The sequence below is a fragment of the Bubalus bubalis genome, chromosome 9, assembly GCF_019923935.1.
Source record: "Bubalus bubalis isolate 160015118507 breed Murrah chromosome 9, NDDB_SH_1, whole genome shotgun sequence".
Taxonomy (NCBI): domain Eukaryota; kingdom Metazoa; phylum Chordata; class Mammalia; order Artiodactyla; family Bovidae; genus Bubalus; species Bubalus bubalis.
Window position 1 is genome coordinate 30,147,397 of NC_059165.1, and position 10,029 is coordinate 30,157,425.

Below are 10,029 nucleotides of genomic sequence, written 5' to 3' on the forward strand. Positions count from 1 at the left end.
AGGCAAATGTCAGGCAGGGTGCATAGAGCAAAGCTTTCATTTCATCCTGGACCAGGAGTCTTCATAATTCAAATTCATGGATAGCAACATCAGGTCTGGTTTTCTCTTCTGGTCAAATTGCCTCCTGAATGTGGGCTCGAAGTCTGCGTGTTGAAATGTGGACAAGGAGTCAGAGAGTGCAATGTATGGTTCCTGAGGTGGATGGTTCACATAAAACACTCTCCTTAGAGGTTCTTACTCTTCTCACAAGGGGTGTTTGTCCACATTGAATCTTCCTGCATCAGGGAATCAAACCCATGTCCCCTACATGGGTCGTTGAGGTAGAGTCTCAACCACTGGGCCAGCATGGGAAGTCCAGAAAGGAGTCATTATTGAGCAGATTAGCACAGTGCATGATTAGAGCTCAATTGTTCTGATTACCCTCTGAAGAACTGTACAGGTCATCTCAGAATTGTTCCAGCACAGGCTGGGAGGCTGGTGCAGTCACCCACCATTCTTCCTTCCCCCATTGTCAGGGGTTGTTTCTGAGGCATTAACGGTCTTATCCTTTGAGTTGCTCCTGTGCATGGCTCAGCAGATTCCCCTGATGCTTCACACAGCCCTCAGGTGGAGAAGCTGGCATTCAGAGTGGGGAGCTGCAACCGTACTGGAAGCTGCTTACCACCCACAGCTGCAGGTGAGCTCCAAGGTGAGTCTAGGTGATATTAGGCATCAACAGTACCTGCTTCAGTTGGCCACTGCATCTCAAATACAGCCAGAAGTTTGTTGTGCAAACAGAACTTGGAAGAAACACAGGACTCATAAAGCTTATTATATCAGGAGATACTATAAATGTCATACTATAAATGTACTATCTGTAAAATAGGCATTCAAGTTAGCAACACGAAGCTCTCATCAATAAGCATCAATATTGTTCCCCTCTGGTGCACAATATGATGAAGGTCTGCAGTTACATCTAAACAGCTTATTCCTACTTGCCTGCATTTCATGTCCATTGAAGATCTATGGAAGGTTTGTTCTACAAAGTCACTTGCGAGGCTCAGCACCAGCATCTTGTGGCTGTGACATGAGAAACAAGAGGGTTCCCATTGTCACCACACTACCACAAGGGAAGAAATGACATGGAGAGCTCACATCCCTTTTTCTGTGTTGGGTCCCAGGGCTTCACACAGTCATTTCTTCTCACAGCCCATTGGCCAGGACTAATCACATGCCCTGTCTAACTGGTGGGTGGGGTCGTTGGTGAATAGGAAACCTTTTGGCCACAGGTGTCTACTGCAGAATGTCAGTCTGGCACACCTGGATCAATGTACCTACAAAACATCACAGACAAAATTTACCGTTCTGTGTGCATATATATCAATGTATTCTTCAAGGCAGAATGTAATACCTTTTTACTAACACATGACTAAAACCCAAAGTAGTACTCAATTCCCAATCACATATCTAATATAGCATGTTAAGTGAAAAAGAGAACTGTCTCTTTTTTTAGTATCTGGGCCTTGGAGAATGGTCCAGTTCCCTTAGTTGGGATTCCATTGATGTTTGCTCACTACCTCCCTGGGTGAGGTGCTCACCTCTCACTCCGTTCCCCCTACAGAATTAGTGACTGACACATGAGAAATTCTCAAAAAGCTTATTCAGTCTTATTCTAGAGAAGCACGTTTTCTCACAGTTCTGGAGGCTGGAAGTTCAAGATGAGGGTGCCAGTGTGTTCCATGGTCGGTTTCTGGTCAACCACCAGAAAGAGAGCTGTCTCTTTCTGGCTTGTAAATGACCACCTTCTCACCGTGTCCCTAGCTGGTAGGGAGGCAAAATAAGCTCTCTGGCATCTCTTTTTTTCTTTCAGTTTATTTTACTGAAGTGTAGTTGGTTTACAATGTTGTGTTGGTTTTTGCTATACAGCAAAGTGATTCAGTTATACATATATACATTCCTTTTCATAGTCTTTCCTATTATGGTATATCATAGGATATTAAATGTCATTCCCTGTGCCATACAGTAGGAGCTTGTTGTTTATCCACCCTATATATAATAGTTTGCATCTTCTAATCCCAAACTCCCAATCCTTCCCTACCCCACCCCCACCCACCTTGGCAACCACAAGCCCGTTCGCTATGTCTGTGTGTATTTCTGTTTTGTAGGCTCGTTTGTGTCATACATTAGATTCCACAGGTAAGCGATGTCATATGGTGTTTGTCTTTCTCTTTCTGACTTATTTCACTTAGTATGATAAGCTCTTGAATCCACCCGTGTTGCTGTAAGTGGCATTATTTCATTCTTTCCTATGGCTGAGCGGTATTCCGTTACACATCTTTATTGTTCCTCTGACAGTGGGCGTTTAGTTTGCTTCCGTGTCTTGGCTCTTATGAAAGGTGCTGCTGTGAACATAGGGATGCATGTATCTTTTCCAATTATAGTGTTGTCTAGATATAGGCCCAGGAGTGAGATTGCTGGATTATATGTCAACCAAGGGTTCCTTTGTTCTTTTAAAAAATTAACTTATTTGACTGAATCAGGTTTTAGTTGCAGCACAGGGGATCGTTGCAGCACACGGACCCCCTATTTGTGGCTTGGAAGCTTAGTTGCTCTGCTGCATGTGGGCTCTTAGTTCCCTGAAACTGAAAAGTGAAAGTCGCTCAGTCGTGTCCAACTCTTTGTGACCCCTTGGACTATACAGTCCATGGAATTCTCTAGGCCAGAATATTGGAGTGGGTAACCTTACCCTTCTCCAGGGCATTTTCCCAACCCAGGGATTGAACCCAGGTCTCCCACATTGCAGGCAGATTCTTTACCAGCTGAGCTACTGGGGAAGCCCAGGGATCAAATCCATGTTCCCTGCATTGCAAGACAGACTCTCAACCACTGGACTACCAGGAAAGTCCCTCCAGAGAGTTCCTTTTTAGTGGCTGAATAATATTCTTCTGTGTAAGAACTTCTTTTTTTAATATATAATTTTATTTATTTATTTTTGGCTGTGCTGGGTCTTTGTTGCTGCATGGACTTTTCTGTAGAGAAAAGTGTCTGACTCTTTGAGACCCCACGGACTGCAGCACTCCAGGCCTCCCTGTCCCCCACCATCTCCCAGAGTTTGCCCAAGTTCATGTCCATTGCACCAGTAATGCCATCCAACCATCTTATCCTCTGTCACCCTCTTCTCCTTCTGCCTTAAATCTTTCCCAGCATCAGGGTCTTTTTCAATGAAAGTGAAAAGTGGAGTGAAAGTAAAGTCGCTCAGTCATGTCCGACTCTTTGCGACCCCATGAACTGTAGCCTACCAGGCTCCTCTGTCCATGGGATTTTCCAGGCAAGAGTACTGGAGTGGATTGCCATTTCCTTCTCCAGAAGATCTTCCCGACCCAGGGATCGAACCCAGGTCTCCCACTTTGTAGACAGACTCTTTACCATCTGAACCACCAGTGAAGTTCCTATGAGTCAGCTATTTGCGTCAGGTGACCAAAATATTGGACCTTCAGCCTCAGCATCAGTCCTTCCAATGAGTATTCAGGATTGATTTCCTTTAAGATTGACTGGTTTGATCTTGCTGTTCAAGCAACTCTAAGGAGTCTTCTCCAGCACCACAGTTTGTAAGCCTCAATTCTTCAGCTCTCTGCCTTCTTTATGATCCAGCTCTCACAACCGTGTGTGACTGCTGGAGAGACCACAGCCTTGACTACATGGACCTTTGTCGGCAGAGTGGCTTTTTAACACACTGTCTAGGTTTGTCATAGTTTTTCTGCCAAGAAGTAATCGTCTTTTAATTTCAAGGCTGCGGTCACCATCTGCAGTGATTTTAGAGCCCACAAAGAGGGAATCTGTCACTGCTTCTACCTTTTCCCCTTCTATTTTCCATGAAGTGATGGGGCCGGATGCCATGATCTTAGTTTTTTTAATATTTAGCTTTAAGCTGGCTTTTTCATCCTCCTCCTTCACCCTCATCAGGAGGTCCTTTAGTTCCTCTTCACTTTCTGCCATTAGAGTGATATCATCCACATGTCTGAGGTTGTTGATGTTTCTCCCGGCAATCTTGATTGCAGCTTGTAACTCATCCGGCCTGGCATTTCGTGTGATGTGCTCTGTGTATAAGTTAAATAAACAGCCTTGTCATACTCCTTTCTCAGTCCTGAACCAGTCAGTTGTTCCATACAGGGTTCTAACTGTTGCTTTTTGACTCACATATAGGAGACAGGTAAGATGGTCTGGTATTCCCGTCTCTTTACGAGTTTTCCACAGTTTGTTATGATCCACACAGTCAAAGGCTTTAGCATAGTTAATGAAACAGAGATAGATGTTTTTCTGGAATTCCCTTGCTTTCTCTGTTATCCAGTGAATGTTGGCAATTTGATCCCTGGTGCCTTTGCTTTTTCTAAACCCAGCTTGGACATCTGGAAGCTCTCAGTTCACGTAATGCTGAAGCCCAGCTTGAAGGATTTTGAGCAGAACCTTATTAGCTTGGGAGATGAGTGCAGTTATCTGTTGGTTTGAACATTCTTTAGTACTACCCTTCTTGGGAATTGGGATGAGGACTGACCTTTTCCAGTCCTGTGGCCACTTCTGGGTTTTCCAGATTTGCTGACTTATTGAGTGCAGCACTTTGATAGTCATCTTTTAGGATTTTAAATAGCGCTGCTGGAATCCCATCACTTCCACTGGCTTCATTGACAGCAGTGTTTCCTAAGGCTCACTTGACTTCACCCTCCAGGATGTCTGGCTCTGGGTGAGTGGCCACACCATCGTGGTTACCCAGGTCACTGAGATCTTTTTTGTACAGTTCTTCTGTGTATTCTTTCCATCTCTTCTTGATCTCTTCTGCTTCTAATAGGTCTTTACTGTTTCTGTCTTTTTTTGTGCTCATCTTTGGATGAAATTTTCCTATGATATTTCCAGTTTTCTTGAAGACAAAGATACACCCAACTAAATGCAGAGTTCCAGAGAATAGCAAGGAGAGACAAGAAGGCCTTCTTCAATGAACAATGCAATGCAATAGAGGCAAACTACAGAAAGGGAAAGACTAGAGAGCTCTTAAAGTGACCGTTACCACCACCTAAATTCAATACATTTTTATCACCCTATAAAGAAAGTATATATCCACTAAGCAGCCACTTCCCATTTTCCCTGTTTTTAGACCCTGGCAACCACTAATCTCCTTTCTGTCTCTGAATTTGCCTATTCTGGACATTTAATATAAATGTAATCATACAATTTATATCTAGCTTCTTTCATTTAGATAATGTTTTCAAGGCTTCTCCATCTTGTGGCATGTATTAGTATTCCCTTTTATGGCTAAATAATATTTCATTGCATAGATTACCACATTTTATTTATGTATTCATCAGTTGATAGATACTTGGGTGTTTCTACTTTTATCTATTGTGAGTATTGAATAATGCTGCAGTGCTATGAACATGTATACAAGTTCTTGAGTGAGCATGTTTTCAGGTCTCTTGAATATACACCTAGGAGCATTATTATATGGTATTTCTGCATTTAATTGTTTGAGGATAAGATGGTTAGGTAGCATCACGGACTCGATGGACATGAATCTGAGCAAACCCTGGGAGACAGTGGAGGACAGAGGAGCCTGGCATGCTACGGTCCATGAGGTCACAAAGAGTTGGACGTGACCTAGTGATTGAACAACAAGAACAATCTAGTGATTCCAGCACCATTTATTGAAAAGATGTCTTTTCTCCATTGTATGGGCTTAGTACGCTTGTTGAAAATCAATTAACCATAGAATATGGGTTTATTTCTGGACTCAGTTGGGTTCCACTGATCTGTGTCTATCCTGAATGCCAGTCCCACGTGGTTTTGTTTACTGTTAATTTGTAGTAAGTTTTGGAATTGGGAATTGTGAGTTCTCCAGCTGTTCTTTTTCAAGCTTTTGTCTAATCAGGGTGTCTTTCAATTCCATATGAACTTTAGGATCAGCTCCAAGGAGTTAGCTAGGATTCTACTGATGGTGAATAGGCTGAATCTGTAGATTAATTGGGGAAGTAATGCCATCTTAACAATAAGTCTTCCAAACCATGAATATGAAATGTTCCATTTTTTTAGACGTTTTAAAATTTTCTTTCCATGTTTTGTAGTTTAATTCAGCGTACAGGTCTTACACTCCCTTGGCTAAATGCATTCCTAATTATTTTATTCTTTTTGATGCTATTGTAAATGGATTTCTTAATTTTTGTATTGTTTGTTGTAAGCAATGCAACAAAAAAATAGGAATACAACTAAGTTTTGTACTTTGACTTCGTGTCCTGCAACCTTGTTGCTTTTACAAGCTCTATTAGTTGTCTTTGTGTATATGTGTATGTATTCTTTAGGAATTTTTAAAATACATAAAATCGTGTAATCTGTGAAAAGAGAATTTTACCTCTTCCTTTCGAATCTGAATGTACTTTAGTTCTTTTTCTGGCCTAACTGCCCTGGCTAGAGCTTCAGACCAAAGCAGATTTCCCTGTCTTGTTCCCAATCTATTGATATACTCATGTGGGGATTCCCCATACCCTCAATTGATTACTATGATGTATACTTTATTTTCAAATGTTGAACCATCCTTACATTCCTGGATAGTCTCATTTGCTCATGATACATTTTCTAATTTTTCCTAGTTCCTCCTTATAGTTTCTAGTTCCTTTTTACAGTAATCTTCCAGAGAATAGCAAGGAGAGATCAGAAAGCCTTCTTAAGTGATCCATGCAAAGAACTACAGGGAAATAATAGAATGGGAAAGACTAGAGATCTCTTCAAGAAAATTGGAGATACCAAGGGAACATTTCACGTGAATTTCTTCCAATAGCCTTCCTTAATTCCTTCCGTATTTTCATTATCCTCCTTTTGAACTCAGTGTCTATTAAGCTTAAGAGGTCTGTTTCATTGCTCTTTCAGGGAAGTTCTCCTGATCTTTTATATTTGGGAAAGGTTCCTCTGTGTTTTCATTTTACTTATATTTCTCTTGCACCATGAGTTTAGGAAAAACAGTTATCTACTGTGGTCTTGGAGGTCTGTGTTTATGTGGGGACATCCCTGTGTAGCCTGCATAGGTTAATCTTCTGGGTGTGAGGGCTGTTTTGGTATGGATGGCTGCCGCCTCGTAGTGTGGGCCGGCTGTCAATCCCCTTGACGGGAGGTGTGACTGCGTGGTGAGCAGACCCTGCCCTGGTTGTGGAGCGGGGCCTTCTCTTTGCCCTGTAGTTGTCACTACCCTGCTAGGGGCAGGGTCTGCTCTTTAGTTGTTGGGGCAGATGTTCCTGGATAGGCTTCTGAGCTGTGGTGTGAGGTAGACCGGACATTCCCACTGGGAGGGAGCCGCTGAGTATCCCTCTGCTGGAGCTGTTCCCTGGGGAGTGTGCTCTGTTGTGCCACCTTTCCCCCACAAAGTTCACTGTCGCGGGCACTGCCCTCTGCCCAACCTCAGCCATGGGGGTGTCGGCAATCAGCCCTGGTGTCTCTCAGTCTCCCAGGACTGCAAGTCCCACACCTGGAGCTGACGTGGGAGCCCACAGCTTAGATCCTGGCCTGGCCCAGCCCCCTCGTGCATGCACCCGCAAAGCCCACAGCTTTGGGACACCCACTCTGATCGGATGTCCCTCAGGCCCTCTGTGTTCAGCTGTGCTTTCCACCCCACCCCTGTACGTGGGCAACCTGCTGGCGTCTGCTCCCGAGGTGGGACCTGCAAGCCTGCCCAGGCGGGGCACACGCTCCCGGAGCCCAAGGCGCAGGGGGCTGACGTGTGGATGAAAAGGCTGTAATGGGCCCCTTAACACTGGAGCTTCACTTCTGTGGCGGCCAGGCTTGCACCCGATTGCTCAGCTGTACCGTACTCCAGCCCCTTCAGGGTGTCTCCAAGCAGCCAGCACCAGCCCTCTCCGCAGGCCTGTCCTCTCAACCCTGTTTCCCAGCCCGTGCCTTTACCCGCAGATGCACATCAGGCTGGGCTCACAGGGCGGTGGCACGGACCACCTGTCTGTTCTGCCTGCCTCTACCTACCATGCCCTCCTGTGAGCCACTGAAGCTCCTTCTCTGTCCAAGCTCTCTCCCCACAGGTGAGCGGTCTTCCTAGGGTGTGGGAACTTTTCCTTTCAGCTCCCTCCCACTTCCTCTCTCCTCCCACCCTTCTTCCTGCCCAGTTATGTGGAGATCTTTCTCATCCTTTCAGGTGTTTGAGGACTTCCTTTGGTGTTTAGTAGGTGTTCTGTAAGAATCCATTTGTAAATGTATTTTCGATGTATTTGTGGGAGGACAGTTGGAGCCCCTCATTTGCTCATAACATACACTTTTAAAATTGCTCAATTTGATTTCTAGTACTTTTGAGGTTTTCATTTGTATTCACAAGGGCTATCGATCTGTGCTTCTCTTCTCTTGCCGTGTTTCTGGCTTCGGTATCAGGGTGCATGCATGTGTGCTAAGTTGCTTCAGTCGGGTCCGGCTCTGCAAACTTATGGACTGTAGCCCACCAGGCTCCTCTGTCCTTGGGGTCTTTAGGCAAGTATACTGGAGTGGGTTGCTGTGCCCTCCTCCAGGGGATCTTCCCGACCCAGAGACTGAACCCAAGTCTCTGAATCTCCTGCACTGGCAGGCAGGTTCTTGACTAGTGCCACCGGGGAAGCCCTTGATACTGAGTGGTAGAAAGAATCTGCCTGCCAATGCAGGAGACCCAGGTTTGATTCCTAGGTCAAGAGGATTCCCTGAAGGAAATGGCAACCCAGTCCAGAATTTTTGCCTGGGAAATCCCATGGGGCCACAATCAGACACAACTGAACAACTATACATCATGGTAATACTGGGCTTCTGACCTTATAGAATGAGTTAGGTAGTGATTCTTCTTTATTTTTTGGAAGTTTGAGAGCTGATGTTAATTCTTTTTATCAGAGAAGTCACCTGACCCTGGAATTTTATTGGAATTTTTTTGGTAATAATTGACTCAATCTCTTCACTTGTTTAGGTCTATTAAGATTTTCTATTTCTTCCTCAATCAGCTTTGGTATTTTGTGTTTCCAGATTTTTTAAATTTCACCTATGCGGTCTATAATTTTTTTGGCATGCAACTAGACTACGTACAGTTATAATACATTTTATAATGCAAGGTTGGTAGTGACAGCCCCACTTTCATTTCTGATTTGAGTGATTTGAGCTTTTTCTTACCAGTCTAGCTATAAACGTTTGTCAATTTTGCTGATCTTTAGAACCAGATTTTCTTTCGATTCTCTTGTTTTTCTATTCTCTATTTCATTCCTCTCCAGTCTGGTCTTTATTATAATTTCCTTCCTTCGGTTTTCAAAATGTTAACTAATTAGGAAAATGCAAACCACAACCGTGATACCACCTCACACCCAAAAGGATGGCTACTATCAGAAAGTGTTGACAGAAATAGAAAAATTGGAACCCTCGTGCACTGTTGGTGGGAATGTAAAACGGTAGAGCTTCTGTGGGAAATGTGGCAGTTCCTAGAAAAAATAATTACTGTGATTTGTTTCTTGTTGCTTTCAAAGTTTTCAATTTGTCTCTCCAGATTGTGTTTTAAAAAGGCTTTGTTTTTATACTACTTGGAGTTTACTATGCTTCTTCTATATGTACATTAAAAATTTTCATCAAATTTGAGAAATTTTTAACCATTATTTCTTCAAATATTTTATGCTTCTTTCTCTCTCACCTGGGACTCCTGTTATACATATGTTGGTACTGCTGATGGTGTCCTAAAGGTCATCTTAGTCTCTTTTCATTCTTTAAAAATTTCATTCTAAGCACTGATGTAATTCTTTCTGTTATCATTTAAACTTGGCCTCTCTTCAAGTTCCTTTTTCTATCTGCTCAAATCTGCTGTTGGACCCCTCTAGCAAATCTTTAATTTCAGTTATACCTTTCACCTCTAGAACTTCTACTTGGTTTCTTCGTAATTTGTCTTATTGCTATTCTCTATTTGGTTAGATATTTATTCCCAGGTATCCTTTATGCTGTGGATACGGGCTCTGTACAGACCAGTTTGTAAATGGTAGCTATGGTCATAATTCATTCATATCTAAGGCTCCT